At 44.0% G+C, this 27,972-nt stretch overlaps 1 protein-coding gene across 5 annotated transcripts in view; it reads left to right on the forward strand.

Annotated features, from left to right (window-relative positions):
- Positions 1 to 9,844: 9,844 nt before the first annotated feature.
- SNX10 (sorting nexin 10) overlaps positions 9,845 to 27,972 on the forward strand; it is an 82,166-nt gene continuing 64,038 nt past the window's right edge. The window contains exon 1 of one of the 5 annotated variants that reach the window (XM_001161850.7): positions 9,845 to 10,100. The gene's annotated coding sequence lies outside the window, so the exon portion shown is untranslated. Of the gene's footprint in view, positions 10,148 to 11,034; positions 11,163 to 27,972 lie in introns of those variants that run through there. The other 4 variants (XM_001161647.6, XM_063815275.1, XM_001161811.6 and 1 more) reach the window with 4 other exon arrangements.

Consider the following 27,972-nt stretch of genomic DNA (forward strand, 5'->3'; position numbering starts at 1 on the left):
TCTCACGAGCAAAGCATGAAACTACCTGTTGTCAATATATGATATTCTCAATGCAAAAATTTTTTGACTTGGCTGGGTGTGGTGGCTCATGCCTGTAATGCCAGTGCTTTGGGAGGCTGAAGTGGGAGGATTGCTTGAAGCCAGGGGTTCGAGACCAGCCTGGGCAATATAGTGAGACCCTATCTCTATTAAAAAAAAACAATAAAAATTAAAAAAATTTTTTGGGCTGGAGTCAGTGGCTCACACTGTAATATTGGCATTTTGGAAGGCTGAAGTGAGTAGATTGCTTGAGCCCAGGAGTTTGAGATCAGCCTGTGCAACATGGTAAAACCCCATCTCTATGAAAAATCCAAAAAATTAGCCAAGTGTAGTGGTGTGCACCTGTAGTTCCAGCTACCCAGGAGACACATGGGAGAGTCACCTGAACCTGGGAGGTTGAGGTTGCAGTGAGCCATCATCACACCACTGCACTACAGCCTGGGCAACAGAGACAGAGTGAGACCCTGTCTCAAATATTTTTTTTACTAAACTGTTGGGAAATGGATTCTCCTTTTATGTTTATTAGTTATTGGTACTTCCTCTTTTGTGAGCTGTCTGTTTATATTGAGTGGGTTAAGAATATGACACCCCTGGCTGGGCGTGGTGGCTCATGCAAATCCAAGCACTTTGGGAGGCTGAGGCTGGAGGATCATTTGAACTCAGGAGTTCAAGACCAGCCTGGGCAACATGGCAAGACACGATCTCTACAAAAAAAAAAAAAAAAAAGGCTGGGCATGATGGCACACGCCTTCAATCCCAGCACTTTGGGAGGCCAAGGCAGGACGATCACCTGAGGTCAGGAGTTCAAGACCAGCCTGGCCAACATGGTGAAACCCCATCTCTACTAAAAATACAAAAATTAGCCAGGTGTGGTGGTGGGCACGTGTAATCCCAGCTACTCCGGAGGCTGAGCCAGGAGAATTGCTTGAACCTGGGAGGCGGAGGTTGCAGTGAACTGAGATTGCACCATTGCACTCCAGCCTTGGCAACAGATCAAGACTCTGTCTCAAAACAAAACAAACAAACAAAAATTATCCGGGCATGGTGGTTTGTGCCTGTAGTCCCAGCAACTTGGGAGGCTAAGGTGGGAGGATCACTTGAGCCTGGGAGGTCAAGGTTGCAGTGAGCCATTATTGTGCCACTGCACTCTAGTCTGAGTGACAGAGAAAGACCCTGTCTCAAAGAAAAAAAAAAAAAGAATACGACCTTCATTCAGTTTCTTAAAAGCAGGAGATGAAATTCTCATGTGAAAGATGCAGCATTTTTTTGGGAGGCTGAAGTGAGAGGATCGTTTGAGTCCAGCCTGGGGAACATAGCAAGATCTTGTCTCTAAACAAACAAACAAACAAAACCCCCCAAAACCCCCACAGCATTTTTTTTTTTTTTTTTTTGAGACAGAGTCTCCCTCTGTCACCCAGGCTGGAGTGCAGCGGCGCGATCTCGGCTCACTGCAAGCTCCGCCTCCCAGGTTCACGCCATTCTCCTGCCTCAGCCTCCCAAGTAGCTGGGACTACAGGTGTGCACCACCACGCCTGGCTAATTTTTCTTTGTATTTTTTAGTAGAGACGAGGTTTCACCGTGTTAGCCAGGATGGTCTTGATCTCCTGACCTCATGATCCTCCTGCCTCGGCTGGGACCTCCCAAAGTGCTGGGACCACAGGCATGAGCCACTGCACCTGGCCACCCCCACAGCATTCTTATCAAGGATGGAAAGTTGAGACTGAGAAACTTCTGTACAGACCTTGTTAAAATAACTTTAACTGCTTCTGGGTCTTCATTTCCTTATGGGGGTTCCCATGCCATGTAAAACTTGTATTAAATAAACTTGCATGCTTTTATCCTGTTAATCTGTCTTATGTCAATTTAATTCTCCAGCCCAGACTAAAAGAGGACAGAGGTGGAGTTTTGCTGCCCCTACAATACCTTCAGGGCTTGTCTCTTTGTGTATATAGATATATATATATATTTGTGTATATAAATAAAATATTTATAAATATTTATTTATGTACTATACTCTATTTTCTGTATAAATATATAGAAAATATATAAATATGTCTTATAAATATATACATACATATATTTATATCTTATAAATATATACATACATATATTTATATCTTATAAATATATACATACATATATTTATATATCTTATAAATATATACATACATATATTTATATATCTTATAAATATATACATACATATATTTATATATCTTATAAATATATACATATATTTGTATACCTTATAAATATATACATACATATATTTGTATATCTTATAAATATATACATATATTTGTATATCTTATAAATATATACATATATTTGTATATCTTATAAATATATACATATATTTGTATATCTTATAAATACATATATTTGTATATCTTATAAATATATACATATATTTGTATATCTTATAAATATATACACATATTTGTATATCTTATAAATACATATATTTGTATATCTTATAAATATATACATATATTTGTATATCTTATAAATATATACACATATTTGTATATCTTATAAATATATACACATATTTGTATATCTTATAAATATATACATACATATATTTGTATATCTTATAAATATATACATACATATATTTGTATATCTTATAAATATATACATAAATATATTTATATATTATATAGTGTATATAGAGAAATATATAGTATATATATTGTCTGTGTGTGTGTGTATATATATATAAATATATATATATATATATTTTTTTTTTTTTGACAGGGTCTTACTCTGTCACCCAGGCTGGAGTGCAGTGGCATGATAACAGCTCACTGCAGCCTCCACCTCCTGGGTTCAAGCAGTCCTCTCAACTCAGCCTGCTGAGAAGCTAGGACCACAGGTGTGCACCACTGTGCTTGGCTATTTTTTTTTTTTAATTTATTTTTTGCAGAGATAAGGTCTCACTATGTTGCCCAAGCTAGTCTTGAATTCCTGGGTTCAGGCCTCTGGCCTTGGCCTCCCAACATACTGGAATTACAGGCATGAGTCACCGCGCCTGGCCTGTTTATACATTGTTGAATGCACTCTACATAACATTTGAATGGTTCAAAAGGATATACATTAAAAAGCAATCTTCCTCTCATGTTTGCCCTTACCTCCTTATTTCTCCTCACCAAAGTTCATCCTTTCAGAGGAATTTCATACATATACATAGGTTGGTTGTTAAAAAAAAAACTTAGTCCTGTGTATGTCCATTCACAGAAAATTGTATAAATGAGTATAAGTATGCTTTCTTCTGCAAAAGTTGTCATAAAGAGATTTGGATATTATGCAACCATTTATTTAGGAAAGATGAGCTGTGCACTAAAAACAACGACATCAAAATCATGTTTATGAAGCTCTTTCCTACTCTGCTGCAGTCCTGGACTCAGTAATTTATATCTATTATTTCCTAATGACAACCCTGTTGGATAGGTACTATTTCACAGATAAGAAAACTGAGGCTTAGAGACATGAAGTGACTTGCCTAAAGAATTTGGGGATTAGACAGAAGCTTTTCAGCGCTGGAGCCTGAGCCTTAACCACTGTACTCTACTACCTCCACATGGTTATAGACTATAATGCACCCAATATCCAGAACTAGTACCACGTGTACAGGTAGTAAAGGCTATATGCAGAGCACTAAAGAAAACCAAACCCACCCAAGACAAAAAAAACCCAGCTTCTCCATGCAAGAAGATGGCTTCTCTACTGGTCTCTTGTTCTTTGGTTGAGTGTTGGTGCCAATTATACCATACTGCAATTTATATCAAAGGCTTAGAAATTAGATGATTGGGAATGGGTTTATGTTTGATATGCTCAGTAATGGCTAAGGTTTGTTTTGTTTTTGTCAGTTTTAATCAACCAATTTATTTTTAGTTAATAAAATAAAATTCACCATTGAAACCAATGCTTTTAAAATGCAGCTTTTTTGTTCTTTTTCTTTTTCTTTTTTCTTTTTTTTTTTTTTTTTGAGACAGAGTCTCACTATGTCATCCAGGCTGAAATGCAGTGGCTGATCTCAGCTCACTGCAACCTCTGCCTCCCAGGTTCAAGTGAGTCTCTTCCCTCAGCTGCCCCAGTAGCTGGGACTACAAGTGTGCACCACCACGCCTGGCTAATTTTTGTATTTTTTAGTAAAGATGGGGTTTCACCATGTTGGCCAGGCTGGTCTTGAACTCCTGACCTCAAGTGATCTGCCCGCCTCGGCCTCCCAAAGTGCTGGGATTACAGGCATGAGCCACCACGTTAGGCCTTAAAATGTAGCTTTTGATAATGCAAGGGATTTTTGTTTTTGTTTTCTCTTTCCCAGGAATGAAGTTACTTTGGTAAAGCAGAATGAGCAGGACATCACTGCAGAGCATCCCTTGGTGGTCCTGGGGAATATTGGGCAAGGTGCCTACCTCTGCTTGGGTGTGTGCTCCTGTCAGTCGTGTAAAGCCAAATGAACATGTAGCAAGTCGTGTGGTGATAATTCCCATTATAGACACTTTAGCATTTACAGTGAGGATTGGTCTTCTTACTTGCAACTTCTGTAAGTGATAAAATGTGAGGATGTGAGATGCCCTTAGTGCTTCAACTTTGAAACAAAAATTTCAACTCCTTTTTCAAATGTCTGAATTGTTACCATTTGCAAATATTTCTCTGAGTAGATTGGAATCTTGTTAATATTGAGCAATCAAATAGAAGGAAAAAAATGGGATGTTGAAACTGATAGGAGATTCCAACGATCTTTCACAAATCCCTGATTTCCAATCTTGGTGTTCAACAAAACAGTTTCCGATGGTCATTGATTTCTCTATAATTAGCAAATGCTACAAAATTGAATTCATCAGATAAACGTATAGTAATGGAATTGTGTTTTTCTTTGTTTTATAAATGGGGTTCATTTGAAGAAAGGGTTCCGATGCTAAAGGCGTTTGAAAAACCAGTAAATTGGATCACTGTAGAGAGGCTATTATAGGATTCTGAGAGTTGAGAGTGTCTGCAGGAGAATAGAACACAGAAGGTGAGTTCCACCATGATCTGGCCAAGATGAAATGTATGGATCTTGGACCTGAGTGGATCAAAGGAAGGGATTGGGTCAAAGGAAGTGCCGAAGTTAGCGTGTTTGGGGTGTTAACTGGGAGAACAGTTGTCCACTAACAAGAATAAGGAGGTGGGTGGATGGATGAGAAGTTAAACCCTTTCATCTTACAAACAGGTAAGGTCGCTCAAAACGTTTTTCTAGTCTTTTTTGGAGAGGCGTGCATAGGTTAAATATTTTGAAAAACTATATAAGATTGATATTCAAGAGTGGTTATTTTATTCACCATTAATCTATATTTCATTCTTTTGAAGAAACAGTAATTATAATCACAAAATCAGAAATCAAAATCCAAATTGTCATTTGTTTAGATTTTTTCTTACCTCCGATTATTAGTTGCTTGATGAAAGATAAAAACTATCTTCCCTGTGACAGGTTTCCCAAGAAGGCAGAACCATTCATGTAAATGTAAAGGTAAAGTGTTTTTGAAGACAATGTTATGTATATTATCAGTTAATTATAATTTCTGAACATCAAGTCCAGGCAACTTCCATTTTTACTCTCTGTGGATTTTGCAATTTTCCCAAGAGATGGAGGAAGGACAGGGGGTGGAGGTGGCTTTCCTTAATGTATGTAACTAAGTGCACTTAGCTTCGAGACAGGAGAGATTGGAGAAAAGGATCAAGTTATAATAATAGCTACAATTTACTGAACACTTACTGTTTACCCAGCACAAGAGCTTTACCCGGGTTATTTCATTTAAACTCCACAACAGCCCTATGAAGCTGGTGTAGTAGTACATCTACCACAAATACAAGAAAGTAAAATGTTCCTGACATGCTCCCGTTACAGCCCTAAATACAAAGAACTGAGAAGATAGTCCATGAGACAAGAATAAAATATCTTTCCCCAGCATAAGGACATTATACCAAGAGAGGCAGAAATGATTATATATATTTTTTTTTTTTTGAGATGGAGTCTCGCTCTGTTGCCCAGGCTGGAGTGCAGTGGTGCAATCTCGGCTCACTGCAACTTCTCCCTCTAGGTTCAAGCAATTCTTCTGCCTCAGCCTCCCGAGTAGCTGGGATTACAGGTATGTGCCACCATGCCTGGTTAATTTTTTGTATTTGTAGTAGAGATGGGTTTTCACCATGTTGGCCAGGTTGGTCTTGGGACTCCTGACCTCAGGTGATCTGCCCGCCTTGGCCTCCCAAAGTGCTAGGATTACAGGCGTGAGCCACCATGCCTGGCCTGGTCATAATTGTTTATGTGGTTTGTGTGTGTGTGTGCGCCTCCAAGAGTAGTTCTTGTGCACAGAAAATATTGTTTTGATGCTATTTTTAGAATATTTGATTTGTTAAAGTTACAAGTTTAAGAGTATAATTATTCCTTAGTTGTTAAAGTTTTCCTAACTCTGTGGAAAAAATTTTTCTTCTGCTCTCACTCCATAGTCAACATGGAAGGCTTCTGTGACCAACGGTGTGGAGGTTTCTCCCCACACACCAAGCAACCAGTTAATTCTGCAGCTGTCACCAGCTGGGTGTTCTCCACCACAGTTCAATTCCTCTTTTTTTTTTTTTTTTGAGATGGAGTCTCACTGTTGCCCAGGCTGGAGTGCAGTGGCACAGTCTTGGCTCACTGCCACCTCTGCCTCCCGAGTAGCTGGGATTACAGGCATGAGCCACCACGCCCAGCTAATTTTGTATTTTAAGTAGAGACGGGGTTTCACCATGTTGGCCAGATTGGTCTCGAACTCCTGACCTCAAGTGATCCAACCTCCTTGGCCTCCCAAAGTGCTGAGATCACAGACATGAACCACTGCGCCCGGCCCCGGTTCAATTCTGCCACCACCTACCTGGAGACAGTGTCAGAGCCAACAGGTTGAGGGCTCAATCCCAAAAGATTGCCTCCTCCCACTTCTGATGACAATTGCAAGCTCCGCCCAGGCGGTTTTACCTGTGTTTCTGACTGATCAGCTATAAATTGGGGATCCCATGACCCCCTCCTTAGGTTCAAATAATTTGCTAGAGTGGCTCACAGAACTGTGGGAAACACATACGTTTATCAGAAAGATGGTAAAAGGATACAGATGAAGTGATGCATAAAGCAAGGCATGGGGGAAGGGGCATGGAGCTTCCATGCCCTTCTCAGGTGGACCACCCTCCATACACCTGTAAATGTTCAGCTATCCTGAAGCTCTCTGAACCCTGTCCTCTTGTGTGTTTATGGAGCCTTCATTATGTAGGCATGATTGATTAAACCATTGTTCATTGGTGATCAACTCAATCTTCAGCCCTTCCCCACCCCACAGAAATTGGGGAATGGGGCTGGAAGTACTGACCCTCTAATCAGGGTGTGGTCTTTCCAGTGACTAGCCCCTTCCTGAAACTACCTAGGGGCTGCCAGCCACCAGTCAACTCATTAGCATACAAAAAAATCACTTTGGAGATTCTAAGGATTTTAAGAATTTTATACCAGGAAATGGGGATGATGACCAAATACATATTTTACAATATCACACTTGATCTTATTCCATTTATAACTCTAGCAAACTTTAACAACCAAAAAGGCATTTGATTAATGTTTGATCCCATTAACTTAATCACCTCTAAACATTTTAAACTTCATTCGTGAATTTAATATATTTGTTTCCCTTGTAAAGGTCTTTAATTGTCTGATTAACAAGTAACTCAACATCTAATAAATTAAATTTATAAATGTGGTAAATCTTAAATTGTAGTGAGTGTTCCAACACTTTATTAAGTTAATAAGACTATCTTCAACTCATTAGTATCCAGCTATTAAATTACACATTTTAAAACTTAAAGTACAAGGCAAATGGTTACTCCAGTAGGCCAAGTTGTCTTACACATTAACATACACATAGAATTCCAAATGTGCCCAGATTCCTTAAAACAAAATATTAATATTTCAGGCTTGAATCTTTTACACATCTCATACTCAATTTTCAGTCTTCCCAGGATTAAAATGCTCATCTATTAAGAATTTTGATGTTTGTTTTTAAAAGCAATGTTTATGGTGATCTTCTCAGTAGGCAGGGTTTCTTTCTTTTTTTTTTGTTTGAGAGAGAGAGTCTCACTCTGTCACCCAGGCTGGAGTGCAGTAGCGGGATCCTGGCTCACTGCAACCTCTGCCTCCCAGTGCAAGTGATTCTCCTGTCTCAGCCTCCCAAGAAGCTGGGATTACAGGCATGCACCACCATATCCGGCTAATTTTTGTATTTTAGTAGAGATGGGGGTTTCACCATGTTGGCCAGGTGGGTCTCAAGCTCCTGATGATCCACCTGCCTCGGCCTCCCAAAGTGCTGGGATTACAGGCGTGAGCCACCAGCCCAGCCAGTAGGCAAGGTTTCTTAACCACTGTAGAGTCCCAGTTTTTACCCAGTCCCATTGATGGTATAACAAAAATGCCACAACCTAAAAAAGGTGACCATCACTTAAGTTTCCTGGATTCAGGTTGCAAGTTACCAGTCTTAATAGGGTCAAAATTCTAACAGATATTCAAATGACTTTCAGTAGACTCTCCAAGGGTTTGTTGCTGCTTTGTCTACAGCTGTAAAGTCATGCTCTTGACAATAAGTTCAGAAAGATTTTAATTTTACAGAATCTCTTAGGATCTTAGATACATGCCGCATTTTGTTTTCTACTCAGTGTTTTTCTTTGCGGAGCATAGGGACAAGAATATAAAAAATACACTTTAATTTGATTTTCTTTCTTTTTTTTTTGAGACAGAATCTTGCTCTGTCGCCCAGGCTGGAGTGCAATGGCATGATCTCGGCTCACTGCAACCTCTGCCTCCCGGGTTCAAGCTATTCTCCTGCCTCAGCCTCCCGAGTAGCTGGGATTACAGGCGTGCGCCACCACGCCCAGCTAAGTTTTTGTATTTTTAGTAGAGATGGCATTTCACCATGTCAGCCAGGATGGTCTCCATCTCCTGACCTTGTAATCCACCCGCCTCGGCCTCCCAGAGTGCTGGGATTAGAAGCGTGAGCCACCACACCAGCTTAATTTGATTTTCAAAAGTGATCATGGTTGCATTCACTTGTGTGTCATGACTTGGGTGCAATTTTAGGAAATTAAATACCAGTGATTGAGGGTTCAGCAATACAACTTCAAGATCCAAGATGTTAAGACACAACATTGTATATTTATACGTTTTGTTAGGGAGTTAATGTAGGTGTGGTGAACAGATGCATTTTCAGGTGGGCCTGGAATGGTCCCTGGAGGATGATCAGCGACAAGCTGTGTCTAATGGGAAAATTCATGCTTGAAAAATGAAATATTAGGCTATGCTTATTATTCTGTGTCATTCAGTCACTTAGCAGTTTAAGTGATGATTGTGGTTTCCCATGCAAACAGGTGTGGGGACCCAGCCTCAGGTGCCATTTGGGAAATGCTTTCCTCAGTCAGGTCCCTTGGCAGATCTCATTAGCTTTCCCCCCAAATGTTTTATTAAGAGACATTTCAAACATAGACAAAAACTGAAATAATTTTATATAAACACCCATAGCCCACCACCTAGATGCTATGAACATTCTGCCATTCTTGTTTATCACGTTATTTATCCGTCCTCCTCCCCATCGGCAATCCTCCCCATAACTGTGGGGTCGGGGTTAGGAAGCTTAAGGTGACTCAGGTGGCGAATTCCGAAGGGTGCTGCTGGAGCATCTCCAGCCTCAACGTCCGGACTAATGGGGGCATTTCCTCCGTAACTCAATTTCAGGAAGCAGGAGGCTAGCTCTGCAGGGTGGGGGCGCACCTGGGCTGGGCTGCGCGGAGGCGGCGGAAGCACTAGGCGCGGCGCCCACAGGCGGACGGCTGGCGCGGAGCGCGGGCGCGGGGCCGCTACGTGCGCGGGGAGCGCGGGGCTGCGCTCGTGTGCGCTCCTGGGCGCTCGCCGCCGCAGCTGCCGCCGCGCGCCTTTGAGTCAGCAAACTCCGCGGCCCGCAATCCCGGCTCGGCCCGGCCCTCCTCTGTTCTGCCCGGAGAAGCCGCCCGTAAGTGACAAGAGACCCGCTGAGGGGGCCTCCCCTGCACCGCCCAGGTGGGGACGGCGGCCCTTCTTTCCAGAGGCGCGGGCCCTTCCCGCTGTTCCTAGGTGCCCGCACCCTTGCGGGCTGGAAAGAGGTTTGGGTCCCTTGGGCTTGGAGCAGAGGAGCCGCCTCCTTTTCAGCCGAGGTGTGCCGGGCAGGGAGAAATGATCAGCTGGCGCGGTAGAGCGGGGAGATGGAGCGCGTCGATCCAGGGATTCTTGGCTAAAAAGACACCCCGGGGAGAGGGTGGGGCAGAGGTGGATTCTAGATTACGGAAGAAGTGCTGTGGCACCTCACACCAGGCCGGGTAGAAGGGGGTGGGGAGGTGGTTTTTTTTTTTTTAATTCATTCATTAACGTGTAGCCTTGAGTTAAGGAATTGGGAGGGGTAGGCAGGTTTATTCGTGGGATTGTGGGATTGAGGGAGAAGGCCCAGGGGAAAATCCATATAATTGACTGATTATCAGATTTGGTGACCAGGAAAGCAACAGCCTGTTTTTCAGTTCCGATGCATCATACTTTTCTCAAATTACACGGATTATTGAGGGGGATCGTCACGGAATGGGGAGCAACATGTCCTGCTGAAAGGAAGGGCTTCTATCTCTACAAGACACGTTAAAAATGATGGTATCAGAAAATTAGAACGGGGAGGAGGCTTGCACATGATCTCCATCAAACCTTTCATTTTACAGACAGGGAGGCTAAGGCCGAGGGACGCTGAGTGTTGGGACCAGGATCATTCAGCCAGATGGGAGCAGAACCAGGCCTACAACCTGGCAGGCTTCTGACTTCCACCCCGGAGTTATGTCCACCTCTGGGGCCTGGGAACTGGGTTTGGATTGCATAAGCTCCCCCTCCTCTACCGGGAGGGGGCTGGGCTGGAGGCTGAGGCCTTCGCCCGGTAGAAGCAGGGACTGCTTGGATAGTTGAACAGCTTCTGCAGGGGCTCCTCAGTGAGAGAATGGAGGTGAGGTCAGGGACTCCTGCCTTGCCTCTGCCATCACTTCCAGTGATGCCTATTCCTAAGGTAGGTACATAGCTGGACCTTCATTATTCTCAATATTACTTACTTTTTTCTTTTTCTTTTGAGACAAGGTCCTATTCTGTCACCCAGGCTGGATTGCAGTGGTGCGATCTTGGCTCACTGCAAACTCCACCTCCCAGGCTTCAGTGATCCTCCCACCTCAGCCTCCCTAGTAGCTGAGACCACAGATGCGGGCCACCACACCCCTGGCTAACTTCGGTATTTTTTTTGTAGAGACAGGGTTTTGCCATGTTGCCCCAGGCAGGTCTGGAACTCCTGAGCTCAAGCAATCCACCTGCCTCGGCCTCCCAAAGTGCTAGGATTACAGGGGTGAGCCACTGCGCTCGGCCTTTTATTACTATTTTTTAAACGAAGGGTAGACTTGAGATTGACTGATAGGGCAGTTTTTAATAAAAATACAAAAATAAAATACATTTAGAAGAAACTGTGTGAAGATGTGAAATATCAGTGATTAGCATGGACTCAACTGGTCGTCCTGTTTCTTCTGCCAGTCCGTTTCATTCTCACTTTTGATTACCATTTAACTGGGGAGGACATCAGTGTTGACAGTGGGACTTGCTCAGGCTGACACTGTGCCCCACCAGGGAGTCTCCCCTCCAGGCTGGTACACACTTCCTCTTATTTTACTAATGGGAAGGACCCCTGAGTTAGGTAACCTAAAGTAATAGAAATAAGCACGTTCATTAAAAAAAAAAAAAGTATGTTAATCAAAGAGTAACGTTGGTGTTCTACAGCAATTCTGCTGGGCTTTGGAGCAGTGGATATCTTTTCTCAGCCCTAGGATCACTACTTTCATTTTAAGGCTTCATTTTGCTCGTTAAGTTACTGGGGAAAATGACTTCTTTTTTCCGTTTTTAGTGACAGGGCTGTGGTTTCACAATCACTTGGTGAAAGGCAGACAACTGGTTGAGAACAGGGGCCAGTCTATGCAGATTTTCGTTTCCTAGCATGGCGGAGAAGGGCTTTTGGCCAAGCTCATGGTTGACTCTGTGGGGAATCCCCCAAATTTAGCATTGTTATCTCCAAACATCTTTTTCTTCGTAATCTAGTAGGTATGAATTAGCTCTTCTGTTCTCTAAGCCCCGTTCAAAGAGGAAGGTATATAGTGTAGTGGTTAGAACTTGTGATTCCAGACCCATCTGAGTTGAAATCTTGGTGTAATAATTTTCTAAGTATAGTTTTGTTGCAGGGCACTTAACACTCTCTGAGTTGCCTGTTATTCAGAAATAAAAAAGGGCGATGGTAATCTTTGCCTGCCAGAACTGTTAATACAACAGCTGACATTTATCGAGCGCTTACTATATTCCAGGCATCGTGACATTATCGAGCACTTAATTATGGGCCAGGCATTGTGAAAGAGTTTTTATGTGGCAGTCTCATTAAGCATCACAACAGACTTATGAAGCAGATTCTGTTAACTGTCTTCAGTTTACCTCTGGGGAAACTAAGGGATCAGAGTATTTATGATTTCTCTAAACTCAGCTTACAGTGTTAACTACCCAACAAATGTGTGTCAGATTTCTGTTATAAGCTAATAGTTATCTAGGGCTTACTGTGTGGTAGGCCCTGTTACAAGTGTCCTAAGTACGTTAACAACCCTTGAGAATAGGTATTGTTTTTCTCCCCTTCTTCTTTCTTTTTACAGATGTGGAAACTGAGGCACAAAGCCCAAGGTCAAACAACTAGTAATGCGAGAGCCAAAATTTGAACTAGGAGCCTGGGTCTGGAATCAGTAGTAACTCTCAGCCACCCACCTGCGAACGTAAAGGGCTTAGCCAGGCTTCAGTCAAGGGCAACTCCTATTGATACTTACATTTATTTTTCCCTAAGTAACTACTCCTTGCTCCCAGTTTCTGCAGACGAGATGCTTTTAGTTCTATAAGTGATTCAACTTTACTCAAGGCTTTGTGATTCAGTATGTATTTCTATTGTAGTCTCTGTTATTTTTAAAATCTTGTGCTAGGCCTCAGTGATCTTGCCTCTGGGGACAGGGAAATAGTCTTTATCAGATCTGTGAACCCCTTTCAAATATATGATGTCATTTTTACTTTTTTTTTTGATGCTTTTGTAGAGATGGGGTTTTGCCATGTTGCCCAGGCTGGTTTTGAACTCCTGAGCTCAAGTGATCCACCCACCTCAGCCTCCCAAAGTGCTGGGATTACAGGTGTGAGCTACTGTGGCCAGCCTGATTTCATATTCATCTGCCAAAGTGCATTATTCTGGGGGAGAGAATCTGTAGCTTTCTTCAGATTCTTACGTGGTCACCCATGGTGGAAAGAAAGTCATTATTCACCATTTTATTCTAATAATCTCATTTTACAAATGAGGCTACCAAGGCCCAATGGAGAGGCAGAATAACTTAATCTGAACTACACAGCTAATTAGAGGTAAAAACGGGACTCAAACTCAGGTTCCTGAACTTCCAGTCTCATATTCTTTCCATTATAGCCTGATAGTTCCCTGTGGATTAAGTGGTGCCAGATCAATCAATTATGAATTGCCAGAGACCCCCAGCTCTCTCACCAAGCTGTCCAATGCATGAGGCCAGCAAAGCTGCCTGGAAGTGCCTGTCAAAATACGACATCGTTTGGCATGTGATCCTGTTAGCTGAGCCACTTTACTCTGATTTGGTATGGGAATCTACAACTCGGAGAGATGTGAGCCAGGAAAAGAAAAGCTGTTTGGGGAGAAGAAGAGGAATGTTGCAGACATGCATTGGTTGAGGCACAGGCAGCCATTCAGACCTCTTGGTAGAATTGTCGTATTGGAAAGTTTTTGCTAAGAGATTTAGAAATTCAAACAAAATTCCCTGGGCCGGGTGTGGTGGCGCATGCCTGTAGTCCCAGTTACTTAAGAGGCTGAGGTGGGAGGATCGCTTGAGCCCAGGAGGTTGAGGCTGCAGTGAGCTGTGATTGCACCATTGTACTGCAGCCTGCACAACAGAATTAGACTCTGTCTCATAAATAAATAAATACAAATAACCCCCAAATTCCCTGAAGTCTGAGATTTTTGCATAGTATGTGGCTCACTGGGAAGTAAGCCATCTCCTGGCTGAAGGTTGATGCTCCAACGACAAAAGAACACTAAAAGAGTTGGGTTCTGGTGGCTCACACCTGTAATTTCAGTGACTGAGGAGGCTGAGGTGGGAGGATTGCTTGAGGTCAAGACTTTGAGACCAGCTTGGGCAAAAGCTGGGTGTGGTGGCACACACCTGTAGTCCTAGCTTCTTGGGAGGTCGAGGTAGGAGGATCACTTGGGCCTAGGAGCTGGAGGCTGCAGTGAGCCATGATCTCACCACTATACTCTAGCCTCGGTGACACAGTGAGACCCCAACTCTAAAAAGAAATAATAATAATAAGAAAAATAAGAAAAGCCTAAGAGGTAATGAGACCTTTAATAGTTTAGGCCAGACTTTTAACACGACTTAAATTTTACAAACTGATAATAATAAAGCTTACCTGGAAAATAGATTTGTACTTGTAGGCAATACATTTTTGAAAAAGAATATTGAGGAGAGGCTTGTTCAGCCAGCTATCAAAATATATCAGGTAGGTAGGACGTGGTGGCTCACGCCTGTAATCTTAGTGCTTTGGGAGGCTGAAGCTGAGGATTGCTTGAGGCCAGGAGTTCAAGACAAGCCTGGGCAACATAGACCCCATGTCTAAAAAAAATTTTAGAAAGTATATATCATTTGGGACTATGAATAGAAAGTCAAGAAATGGTTCCATTGTAAAGACAGGAATTGAGTGTATGATAAAATGGACTGTTACTAAGTCTTGGGAAAATTGCCTCTCAATTTGGAAAAGATTAGATCCCTGACTCATACCATTCACAAAAGTAAATTCCATTTAAAGATTAAATGTCAAAACCAAAATTATAAATATTAAAATATATGTAAATATAGAAGATGGTTTTAAAGAGCTTTTTGTTGTTGTTTTGAGACGGAGTCTCGCTCTGTCGCCCAAGCTGGAGTGCAGTGGCACAATCTCAGCTCACTGCAACCTCTGCCTCCTGGGTTCAATAAGTTCTCTGCATCAGCCTCCCAAGTAACTGGGGTTATAGGCACCCATCATCACGCCTGGCTAATTTTCTTACTTTTAGTAGAGACAGGGTTTCACCGTCTTGGCCAGGCTGGTCTTGAACTCCTGACCTCGTGACCCGCCCGTCTCGGCCTCCCAAAGTGCTGGGATTACAGGAATAAGGCACCGCAGCTGGCCAGAAGATGGTTTTTAGAAATAACTTTGGTGTAGGAAAGACCTCAAGTTTAATAAAATTCAGAGACCATAAAGGAAAATATTGATAGACCTAATTTCATGAAAGATTATACTTCATGTCTAGTAGTTTATTTGAACATGAACTTTGGCTACATTTCCCATCTTCACAGCTCAGGCACCCCCAATCTGTCCTTCCCCACTGCAGACTGGCAGGTGGGATTTCCCCCAGGTCACCCTCCTTCATTCTTTCCTCACATCTTTCTTCCTCTGCAGGAAACAGATTTTTCAGGGCCTTCCATACCTGCCCCTTTGTTTGTCTCTCCTTAGTTATAAGTAATATTTTTAGAAATACATGTAAAATGTCAAGAAATAATGGCTGCACCTCTGCCGCCTCTCTCTCACCTCTTATTTCATAAAGCTGGCTCTATATGTTGCTTTACGTGCCTTAGTATATGCTTATGGATATTATACATATTATAGATATATATGTAACACATTTTTTAGAAAGTAAGGAAGAATATATTAATACCATAAACAAAGTTAAAAGGCAGATGACAGGGCTGGGCGCGGTGGCTCACGCCTGTAATCCCAGCACTTTGGGAGGCCGAGCCAGGTGGATCACTTGAGGTCAGGAGTTCGAGACCAGCCTGGCCAACATGGTGAAAGCCCATCTTTACTGAAAATACAAAAATTAGCTGGGCATGGTGGCAGGTGCCTGTAATCCGAGTTACTGAGGCAAGAGAATCACTTGAACTCGGGAGGTGGAGGTTGCATGAGCCGAGATCGTGCCATTGCACTCCAGCTTGGGCAACAGAGCAAGACTCAGTCTCAAAAAAAAGGGCAGATGACAAAGGAGTAAAGCAAATAGTTGCAATATCTATAACAGGCATGAACTCTTAGAAATCAATAGGAAAAACAATCCAGCAGGAATATGGGCAAAGGCTATTCATAGGTAATTCACATATATATGGAAAAATGCTTAATCTTATTAATAATCAGATAAGTGTGGATTAAAAACCATGAAACCTTTTTGCTTAGGTTTGTAATATCCAGTGTTGACGAAGGTGTGGGAAAATAGATTGTCACTATATATGGCGGAGAGTGTAAATGGGTACCATCTCTTGGAAAGGCACGTTAGCAGTATTTATAACATTTTAAAGTTTGCATACTTTCTGATCAGTACTTCCACTTCTAGGACCTTATCCCTCTGAAATACTTGCCTACTTGAAAAAAGGAAGTTGCTCCAAATGAGCCAAAATGGAAAATGTTCATTATGCATTATGTTAGTCAGTTTGGGCTGCCATAACAAAATGCCATAGACTGGGTGGCTTAAACAACAGAAGTTTATTTCTTAGGGTTTTGGAGGCTGGGAAATGCAGGCTGATTTGTTTCCTACTGAGAGTTCTCTCCCTGGCTTGCAGACAGCCGCCTTCCTGCTGCGTCCTCACATGGTGGAAAAGGAGAGAAAGAGAACAAGCTCTTGGTATCTCTGCTTGGTGTCTCACCAGTCCCATCACGAGGGCCCCACCCTTTTAACCTCATCTAAACCTAATCACCCCATCAGAGGCCCTGTTTCCAAATACCAACACACTGGGGGTTAGGGCTTTACTATATGCATTTTGGCAGGACACAATTCAACCTATACTGTATATTAAGTAATGAAAGCAAAGTGGAAGAACAGTGGGAGAAATACAATCTTATTTTTTGAAAAAATCTGGAAGGATGATATGCCCCTAATTGTAGACAGTCATTACCTATGGAGAGTGAGATTAGAAAGGGAAAGGGAATGGCATTATGGAGGATTTCAGCAATTTTTTTTTTTTGAGATGGAGTCTCGCTCTGTTGCCCAGGCTGGAGTGCGGTGGTGCGATCTCGGCTCACTGCAACTTCTGCCTCCCGGGTTCAAGCGATTCTTCTGCCTCAGCCTCCTGAGTAGCTGGGATTACAGGCATGCGCCACCACACTCAGCTAATTTTTGTATTTTTAGTAGAGACGGGGTTTCACCATGTTGGTCAGGCTGGTGGACCTTGTGATCCACCTGCCTCGGCCTCCCAAAGTGCTGGGATTACAGGTGTGAGCCACTGTGCCTGGCCTCCAATTTTTTTTCCCAGCTCACTGCGACCTCTGCCTCCCAAGTTCAAGCAGTTCTTCTGCCTTAGCCTCCCCAGTAGCTGGGATTACAGGTGAGCACCACCATACCCAGATAATTTTTATATTTTTAGTAGAGACAGCGTTTCACCGTGTTGGCTGGTCTCGAACTCCTGACCTCGTGATCTGCCCGCCTTGGCCTCCCAAACTGCTGGGATTACAGGTATGAGCCACCGCATCTGGCCTATATTTCTATTTTTTTTCCCCAAACTTTGAAAGAATTTTAACGTATAAAAAGTGCAGGCTGTGTGCAGTGGCTCACACCTGTAATCCCAGCCCTTTGGGAGGCTGAGGTGGGAGGATTGCTTGAGCCTGGGAATTTGAGATCAGCCTGGGCAACATAGTGAGACCCTGTCTCTGTTTTCAAAAAAACTTTTAAAAAGAATAGAAAAGCCGGGCATGGTGGCTCACGCCTGTAATCCCAGCACTTTGGGAGGCCGAGGCGAGTGGATCTCCTGAGGTCAGGAGTTCAAGACCAGGCTGGCCAACATGGTGAAACCCTATCTCTACTAAAAATACAAAAATTAGCTGGGCATGGTGGTGCATGCCTGTAATCTCAGCCACTCGGGAGGCTGAGGCAGGAGAATTGCTTAAACCTGGGAGGCAGAGGTTGCAGTGAGCAGAGATTATGCCACTGCACTCTAGCCTGGGCAACAGAGCGAGACTCTGTCTCAAAAATAAATAAATAAAAATAAAACAAAGTGCCAAAATAATAATTTTTTTTTTTTTTTTTTTTTTTTGGCTTAGGGGAGTAGAGACTGTGTCTTGCTGTGTTGCCCAGGCTGGTCTCAAACTCCTGGCCTCAAGGGATCCTCCTGCCTTGGCTCCCAAAGGGCTTAGGATTACAGGCATGAGCCACTACATCTAGCCCTAAATCTTTTATTTTTAAAGATAATAAGTCTGTTATCCTGAAATAAAATAATACTTAAAACCTGTGGGAAAAAAATAACAAAATGATTTGAAGTATTAACAGGGCCCTCCTGCCTAGAGCCTCCCAGCTGAACTGCCTGGGGAGGGGGTGGTCTCTGCTAGAGTGGAAGACCTGGTCCTCTGAATTTCCAGGTGAGTGTTCCTAGTTGCCTTTTCTGCTACTTATTTTAAAAGGTTTATCCTAGCCTCCATCTCTGAAGGCAGGAGTTGTATGCAGCAAGAGTATTGCTTAATTCAGAAGGGTGATTTACCCTGGATTTCGTAGTCTTTAAGTGCTTTAAAAGAATTAGGCCGAGCATCGTGTCTCTCACTGTAATCTCAGCATTTTGGGATGCTAAGGTGGGTGAATCACTGGAGCTCAGGAGTTCGAGACCAGCCTGGCCAACATGGCGAAACCCCATCTCTACTAAAAATACAAAAATTAGCCAGGTGTGGTGGCGAGCACCTGTAGTCCCAGCTACTCGGGAGGCTGCGATGGGAGAATCATTTGAGCCTGGGAGGTGGAGGTGGCAGTGAGCCGAGATTGTACCACTGCACTCCAGCCTGGGTGACAGAGTGATACTCTGTCTCAAAAAAAAAAAAAAAAAAAAGCCATCATCTCTCAGTTTAGTTGTGTTTTCTGAGTATAGCTTAAAACTAGTTATGTTACTTCATCATTGGTATTCATTGGTGTTTTCTCAGCATCACTATCCCTTCCCAAATCCCCCCAAAAACCACACACAGAGTGTATGTCTTACCAGGCTTTCTGGCATTAACAAGGCCAGATCTTATGTTACTCATTGGTATAGTTAAATGTGTATATTCTCTTGTGCTCAAGAAAGGTGGCTGGCAAGGCAGAATTTATAATGAACTACAGATGTCATGTCCTTGATTTTTCTTTTCCCTATGCGGTCCAAATCCCTTAGGAAGATAGGAAAGGGAAGTCTTGAGCCCCTTTTTAGATTCAGGCTGGAAATGCCTAATAAATTCCTAATACCTTCCAAGGTGCTGTGCCTTAAGAAGCCTTGGATTCCTGGGGATGAGAGAACAAAAAAGAGGGTAAGGGGGAACCAAAGGGGGCACCAAAGGCCAAAGACAGACTTCACCCAGGACAAGTCCTGTGTCCAAGGAGTGTGACAAGGCTTTCTGACATGCTTCCAGGAACATTTTGTGTTTATTTGGCATGGCATGTTTTAGGAAGGAGATGGAAACATCTATTTAGTACTCAACCATGTACCACACGCTGTCCTGGGTACTTCAGTTTACATTATCTCATTATTCCTGTGATATAGGAGATGCTACAGACATTTTCGACAATTCAGAGATATTTCATGACTTGAACAAATGGAGGAGACAGGATTTGAGCCACAGCTGTTCCCATACCCATTTTTTTTTCCAGTACTTTATTTTAAGAGTCCCACCATTGAGTTTGCTTTTAGAGCCAAAATGCACTCTCTCTGATTTAAAAGTTTTTTATTAAGGGAAAAATTTAAAAGTCATACTGGGTACATCATTAGGCATAGGACTCTGAGGTTACCACTTCTGATCCTCAAACATAATCCATGTAGATTATAAAAGGCTGTAACTTGGGGACTGGGTCATACGTTTTTTCCCTTATACCATAGACAACCAGGGCTTTGTAAAATACCTCAGAGCATTTTAACTTTGACATCAGTGGTGTGAGGTTATTTTCATCTCCTTTTTTTCCAATCTCCTTTCCCATTTTCCGTCTCAGGTGTGCATTTTCCTTCTTTGTGCCTTTTTATGCTTCCTTGATTCTGCAAGGTCCCTTTAGCATGTGGCCAAAGTTCTCTGGGTATCAGAGAAACTGAAAGACCCATCTCAAGCTGTGTGGGCCCAGAATCTTACACAGCTCTCATCAGTGTAGGGCACTTGCCCTGACGTGACCTTGAGAGCCAACTCCTTTGCAGGTAGGAGATGGACTCTATGCAGGCTGGCACCAGCAGTGACAATGGGGGCCACCTCTGCAGCCCCAAGACAACCCCACCTCAGCACTGTGTTTCCATTCACATGGTCTCCCTCTGTGTGCAGCAAGCCTCCTCTTTCACATTTTTGTACAGCTTCTCTCTTAAGCACAGTACGCCTCAGCCTGGCCTACGTATTGCCCAGGACCCTCGGGTAATACCTTACTCGTCTTGTGTGTTGTGCACTCTTATTCTTTGTTTTCACTAGCGCGGCTGCTTTCTGCGGGGTGCACCCTCGGTTTCTGGTACTGCCTGCTCCCTGGTGACCACTTTTGCTGCATACCCACAAAGGCTGGGCTTGGAGTTCTGACCCCAGTTTTGCCATCTCTAGGCAAAATCTATTTCTGGCCTGGCAGGGTGGTTCATGCCTCTAATCCCAGCACTTTGGGAGGCCGAGGCGGGTGGATCACCTGAGGCCAGGAGTTTGAGACCAGCATGGCCAACATGATGGGAGGGCGACGGAGGTTGCAGTGAGCCGAAATCACACTGCACTCCAGCCTGGGCGACAGAGTGAGACTCCATCTCAAAAACAAAACAAAACAAAACAAAAAAAACCTGTTTCTGATGGTCTCAGAAATGAGAGAGAGAATGAGAGGACCCTAAAGGAAGGGAGATCAGAGGTAACACATTGATTAAGAATCCTCCTCAGCTAAAATCAGCTACTAAGAATTAGAATGCGTTAGCTTCAACTCTGTTGGTGGCAGATCCCCTAAAGTCTTTGAAAGGCTTTGTCATGATTCTTTCAAGATTTACAGTATTCTTGCAAATTCATCCCTTTGTGCTTCAGCTGTTGCTGGTTTTAAAGAAGAGAAACTTTCCTAAGTTAGCATTGGAGTTGGGGGCTTAATGTAAGGATACTGCAGACAACTCAAAGGCAACTGCTTGGAACTGCAAAGTCAAAAACTGAAGTTGCACTTTCACTCCTCTCCCAAGGCCCAAGGCCTCTAACTCCCCCTCGCTGTTTCTCTGGCTGGGGCTTCTCTACTTGCACATGGTTCAGTGTGGCCTGCCTGGCCCTGCCTGCACACGGCTTCCCATCCAAGGGCTCATTGCCCTCTGATGCAGTCTTTCAGGCTCCTCCGACCCTCTTTGTACATTTTTGTCTTCATCATGCCGAACTCCTCACCTTTCCTCTACTCATCTGGCCACTCTGCTCCATTCCCTTGCTTGTTTCTCTGGTTTCTCTGATTCCTCCAATTGACAGCTCCTTGGGGCCTGTTCTGAGCCCTCTTCTTTTCTCTATGTTTTCTTCCTAGATCTGGTTTTCCAACATTTCTGTGCATAGGAATTATCTGGAAAACTTGTTAAGGCAGATTTCTGGGTCTCAGTATTCCAATTCAGTAGTTCTAGGATGAGACCTAGGAACTTGTATCTTATTCCTGGGTGATCCAGAGGCTATGACACAATCAGGACAAGCTGGTTTCATTCTATGACTTTAAGTGTTGTTAATAAACTACTAATTCCCTGGTGTGGATATCTAGCTCTCTTGAGAGCTCCAGGTTTAGATATTTAACATTGAATTTGACTGTGGCTTCTTGGGTTTGTCACAGACATTTCATATTAACTTGCCCAATACTTGATCCTCTCCCCAGTTTTGTAAGGGCCTAACACTTACATAGTTTGGGGTCCTCTGTAAGAAAAGGAACATAGAATTGAGAATACAAAGCGAGATGTGGGAACGTGGTGGTGCACTGTGCAGATTAGGGCTTGGAAACTTGGCTTCTGTAGCCTTGGGTCATTCCTCCTCGGCTTGCCTACTCACCCCAACACCGTCTCCTCCAGCCTTCCCCATCTGAATGAAGGCCTATGCCTTCCATTTGTTTGTTTAGACCAGAAACCCAGGAGCCATTTCTCATCTTCAGCCCACTTCTGAGCCCTCTGAAGGTCTTGCTTGATTCTCCAATTCAGTACCCCCTTGCCCCGAATCTCAGGTTGCCATTGTTACATTCCTATTAGCTTCTGATCGAGTCTCTCTGGTTCCACTTTGTTCCCCTCCAATCCAATTTCCAGAGGCAGACAGAGCAGTCTTTTAAAGTACATCAGAACGTGTCACTCCAGTCCTGCCACGTGTCCATAGAAATGGCTGAGTCTGGTGGCAGGGCCAGGGGTGTGGGCAGATGGGAGAGGGTCAGGGGGGATTACACCGCACAAGCTTGACCGTCCTGGAACCTTGAAAGAAGTGGGGGTGTGTCTGGGGAGGTATGCAAGAATTATCAACTGCACTTGTTTGTTTCAGTCCCACTGTACCACATTTCATTGGAAGAACTTGAGCTGTATAAGGCCTGTGAACACAAATGGGGATGGGTACTCCCTAATTCTTTGCTTTTCAGTGCATTCCTGTGGCATTTGATGCTAAATAGTGCAATCAAACTGTTTAATTACTTTTGGGGAAGAATCACACATTCTTTTTTAACCCCGGTGTCATCTTTTAACGCCAGGTTCCTTAATCTCCTTAGAGAGCTGATTAAGCTTGGTGAGAACCCACAGGTCCATGGCCCAGGGAAATCCAAAGCCCTGCCCAGGTTTTCTGCGAATTCCCTGGAGGAGGGGGTGGATGGGGGAGGCCTCATGTGCTTGCTTTTTTACCTTGGTGTCAGCCCCCACACAAACTCAGCCCCTTCCCTCATGGATGGAGAAATCCACCACCACTACTACCATGTGTTTTGTTAGTTGAGTGGACCTCACTGGAGTCCCCTGTGGGGCTCCTGACCTTGCATAGTCTCCTGGGTCCCTCTTTCCTCCTCTCATCCCTACCCCTCACTCCATCCCCCTCACTTGTCCGTGAGCTCCAGTCTTCTTCCTCTGTAACTATGGGTACTCCCCAGTTCCTCTCTTCAACTTACAAACCCAAGTCAAAGTACAGGGCAGAACAAAGGGCTTTATATGTAGGGAACCAACACTCCTTAGAAGTTATAAATACAAACACACACAAAAGAGTTTTCTATCACACTGTAATTATCTTCCCCTTTCTCACTGATGTAGCAGCTCTTATTGTAGAGTGGCGTTTGGAAGAGCTGGGGAGAAGATGTGCTCTTCCTGCTGCCCCCGAAGGTCACTGTCTGGGTTAGGGGGCCGGCAGTGTTACTGTAGCTCTGGGCTCTGGAATCTCACAGCAAACAACTTGGGGTCTCTTCATCAGCTTGTCTGCAGATGATCAGACCCTGAGAAACTGAGCTCTTTCTGTCTAAACACACAGGAAACTTCCTATGTTGGGAAATCAGCTTAAAGATTTACAACCAGGCACAGACCGGATGCTGCGATTTGCTAGTCACCTTGCTTCACTAGTGGTTGGGAAACCTTGAAAAACAGTGGCGTCTATTTTGAGGACTTTGCCAAACTGAGTCTGTAGACAGACACATGTCAAATGCCCTTGGATTACAGTCATTATTGCCAGCAAGTAAGAGTTTAAGAATAATAACTTTGGCATTTCACCCACTTCTGTTATTTTAAAAATTATTTATTTATTTTAGACAGAATCTCTCTCTCTGTCGCCCAAGCTGGAGTGCAGTGGCGCAATCGTGGGTCACTGCAACCTCTGCCTCCCAGGGTTAAACGATTCTTGTGCCTCAGCCTCCGGAGTAGTTGGGACTACAGGCATGAGCCACCACACCTGGCTAAATTTTTTGTATTTTTTTTTTTATGTAGAGATGGGGTTTCGCCAGGTTGGCCAGGCTGGTCTCGAACTCCTGAGCTGAAGCGATCCACCCGCGTTGGCCTCCCAAAGTGCTGGGATTGCAGACGTGACCCACTGCACCCGGCCACATTTCACCCACTTTTTAAAAGGACTTTCTTGTGTTACTTATCTTAGGCTTCTTAGATCAAGGCCAGGCATTGGACATCCGTGAGTAAATGATCCAACTCTTGCAGGGAGTGGCCACAGTGTGGCTGAGTTTCAGAGCATTTAGATTTAAAATATTCTGCTCCCTAAATATTATTATCCTATCTGACAAAAAAGATGCTTGAAGAGAATTTTTTTTTTTTTTTTTTTTGAGACAGGGTCTTGTTTTGTCACTCAGGCTGGAGTGTAGTGATATGATCATGGCTCACTGCAGCTTCCTGAGCTCAGGTGATCTCCTACCTCAGCCTCCTGAGTGGCTGAGACTACAGGCACACACCACCATGCCTGGCTAATGTTTTTGTATTTTTGTAGAGATGGGTTTCGTCATGTTGCCCAGGTCTCGAACTCCTGGGCTCAAGTGATCCACCCGCCTCAGCCTCCCAAAGCACTGGGATTACAGGCATGAGCCACCGTGCCCAGACAGAAAATTTTTGTAAAGGAACAAATGCTCTGTGATCATGAGGAAGGCACCTCAGCATTTTTCATATTGGGGGTCCTGGGAAAGTCTGAGAATGAACAGTGACTGCAGCTGGCACAGTCGGAGCCAGGCACAGGCCTCCATGCTTGCTCATTTGATCTTTACAGTAGATCATGAAGCAGGCAGTTATCTCCTCTTACAGATGAGAACAATGAAGTACAGAGATGAAGTAATTTGGGAAAGGGCAGAATGTGAATTCACAACCAGGTGGTCTGGAGTCAAATGCCTCACACTACTTTTACCACTCACTGTGCTCATCCTGCTCACTTTAGGGGGGCATTCCCCTCTAAACTGCTCCTCAGCAGTGGATCTTCATGACGGAGGCACCGTGAAGGAAAGAGGGTTATTTCCAGTGAGTTGCGATGCTTTTCCTTTAGAAAAGAGAATTTCTCTCTCTGTTTAAAGGCAGAACATTAAATGTTGAATTTTTTTCTCTCATCTGCATCCCTGTATCCTTTCCTTATCTCAGCCCCAAGCTGCTCTCCAGACGCCTAAAGACTGTCTCTCCCGTCTGGATGTCCCCAACACCCTAACATGTTCCAGTTTCTTTCTTACCTCTCAAAACAGCCCCCCTTTTCCAACTTCCCCATTCTGGGAACACCAGTCTTCTTCCAGTCACCCGGCCTGTGAGTCATCCTTGACTCCCTTTTCTCAATCATGCCCTGTGTCCAAGTTTTTCTTGTTGTTTATTCATTTATTTGTATTCTTTGAGACAGGATCTCACTCTGTCACCCAGACTGGAGTGTAGTGGCACGATCTCAGCTCGCTGCAACCTCTGCCTCCCAGGCTCAAGCCATCCTCCAACCTCAGCCTCCTGAGTAGCTGGGACTATGGGTGCGTGCCATGAAACCCAGCTAATTTTTGCATTTTTTTTTTGTTTTTGTTCCAGAGATGGGGTTTTGCCATGTTGCCCAGGCTAGCATTCTTTTTTTTTTTTTTAATAGTCTTTATTTTTTAGAGCAGTTTTAGGTTCACAGCAAAAATGAAAGTACAGAGCTTCCCTGCTCCCCATAACCCACCTCTCCCATTATCAACATCAGCACCGTGGGGGTACATTGGTAACAGTTGATGAACCTGCACTGATACATTATCATCACCCAAAGTGGACAGTCTGTAGTTTACCTTCATCAGTCTTTTGATGAAGCTCATGGCTTGTAATTTCTCTCCCTGGCAATCCTTCCAACACCCATCCCAGATGAATCACTGCCATCATGTCAAGCTTCCACTTACTCCATCCCTGCCTTCCAACAGGATAGAAGTCCAAATTCCTCCTTTTGTTCTTCAGGGACTTCCCAATCCTAAAATGCTTACCACAGCCTGTGATATTATGCTATATATGTTGGTTTTGCCCACAGTTCCTGGCCCATAAATCCCATAGCCCTTGTTACAGTGTTTGGGTGTTTTAGGCCTCAGAAAGCAGTACCTCTTGCTGACTTTCTCCTGTTCTCCCTTCAACCTGCTCCTTTTTCTCCCCAAGGCTAATCTTCCCCTGTGTTTCCATAAAGAAATTCTGACTTACCTTGTCTGATTGTAGATCATAAGACCCTCATTTCAGGAGGGGTTCTGCCCTTTACCCTGGGGGAAGCAATGTTGCACCAAGCGGCCCAGAAGAATCTGAACAGACAGGCCTTTCTGGGTTCCCCACTCAGTCTGTTAGTATTGGGTCTTGCCCTTTTTGTCTGATCATATTTCTGCATGGTTGCCCCTGCTTCAGTCATCCCTGTTCAATGAAGTCTGTGTAAAAGGCCCAAGAGGACAGGGTTTGGAGGGCTTCTGGAAGGCTGAACACGTGGAGGTTCCTTGGTGGTGGTGCACCTGGGGAGGTATGGGAGCTCCATACCCATACCTTGTCCTGTGCGTCTCCATCTGTGTCCTTTGTACTATCCTTTATAATAAACCAGTAATAAGTTTTGTGAGCCGCTCTAGCAAATTAATCAAACCCAAGGAGGAGGTCATGGGATCCCCAGTTTATAGCCAGTGAGTCAGAAGCACAAGCGAAACAGCCTGGGGCTTGAGATGGGCACTTTAAGTGGGGGCAGTCATTTGGGTCTGAGCCTCAACCTCTGGGATCTGATAATGTCCCCAGGTAGGTAGGGTCAGAACTGAACTGGGTTGGAGGACACCCAGCTGGTATCTACCGCAGAATTGATTGCTTGCTTGTTGGTGGGAAGAAGTCCCCACACACTTGGTCACAACAGTCTTCTATGTTGATCGATTGTCTTTGAGTAAGAGAATTAAAAAAAATGCTTTGAGTTTGAGTTTCTCAGACAGCTCTTCAGACAAACCTCCTTGTGATACTCTGCCAGCACAGCCCTCCATTCATGGGGGACTGGGCCCCTCACTTCTCCCAAACTCATTACTGCCTCTTAATCACCACAGGCTGGTCCTGTTTTCTCTGCCTGTCCTAATGCGAGCATCAAGACCTAGTCAAGCCTTGCCTTCTCCATGAAGCCTCCCCCTCCATTCTTCCCCTTAGCCCTGCTATCAGTGCAGTTCTTCTGGCACATCACAGTGAGCATTGCGTTAGAAGTGGCCTGTTTCATATCTGAGTTTGACATCTTTAGGTATTAGAACTCAAGGAGTGTTACTTAATCATCCAAAAAAAAAAAAAAATCCCTCACCAGGACCAAACCTGGAACGCTCACCCAGTCGGTTCTCAGTGATTATGTATTGGACTGACTTGCCACTGTCCTCTGCTTAGCCTTAGGTGGCCCTTCATAGCTAGTGACCCTAACCAGGTCTGCTGAGTGAGTGCACTGCACTTTTCTCAGTATTACCTCTTTTCGGAAGATAAGTATTACGTCTTCAGGTATCCGGCTGTTGGCTTCTCCCGGGTTCATGTATGTGGGAAGAACTCTACCCCCAACCTTCATCCCTAAAGCATTTGAGCCGTTAGTAACTCAGTTTGGGTTGGTATTTTTCACTCACTGCGGTCTTTTAAGCATTTATTTCTAAGGGGGATGCTTGGGTGCCCTGTTGGATGTAGGGGTACCTTGTGGTGAGGGTGAGGGCTCCTCTGAGTCTGGCTGCCTGGGCCGCGATCCTGGCTTCTTCACTTGATCAGCTGCACAGCCTTAGGTGCCTTTTCCTTATTTGCAAAATTGAAGTAATAATGATACCTGGCTTCTGGGGCCCTTACCAGGATTAGATGAGATAATTCATGTTGCAAGCTTTGCACGGTGTCTGGGACATAGTAAACAATTTTTTTTGGTCTTATTGC

The sequence above is a fragment of the Pan troglodytes genome, chromosome 6 (genome assembly GCF_028858775.2).
Source record: "Pan troglodytes isolate AG18354 chromosome 6, NHGRI_mPanTro3-v2.0_pri, whole genome shotgun sequence".
Classification (NCBI taxonomy): domain Eukaryota; kingdom Metazoa; phylum Chordata; class Mammalia; order Primates; family Hominidae; genus Pan; species Pan troglodytes.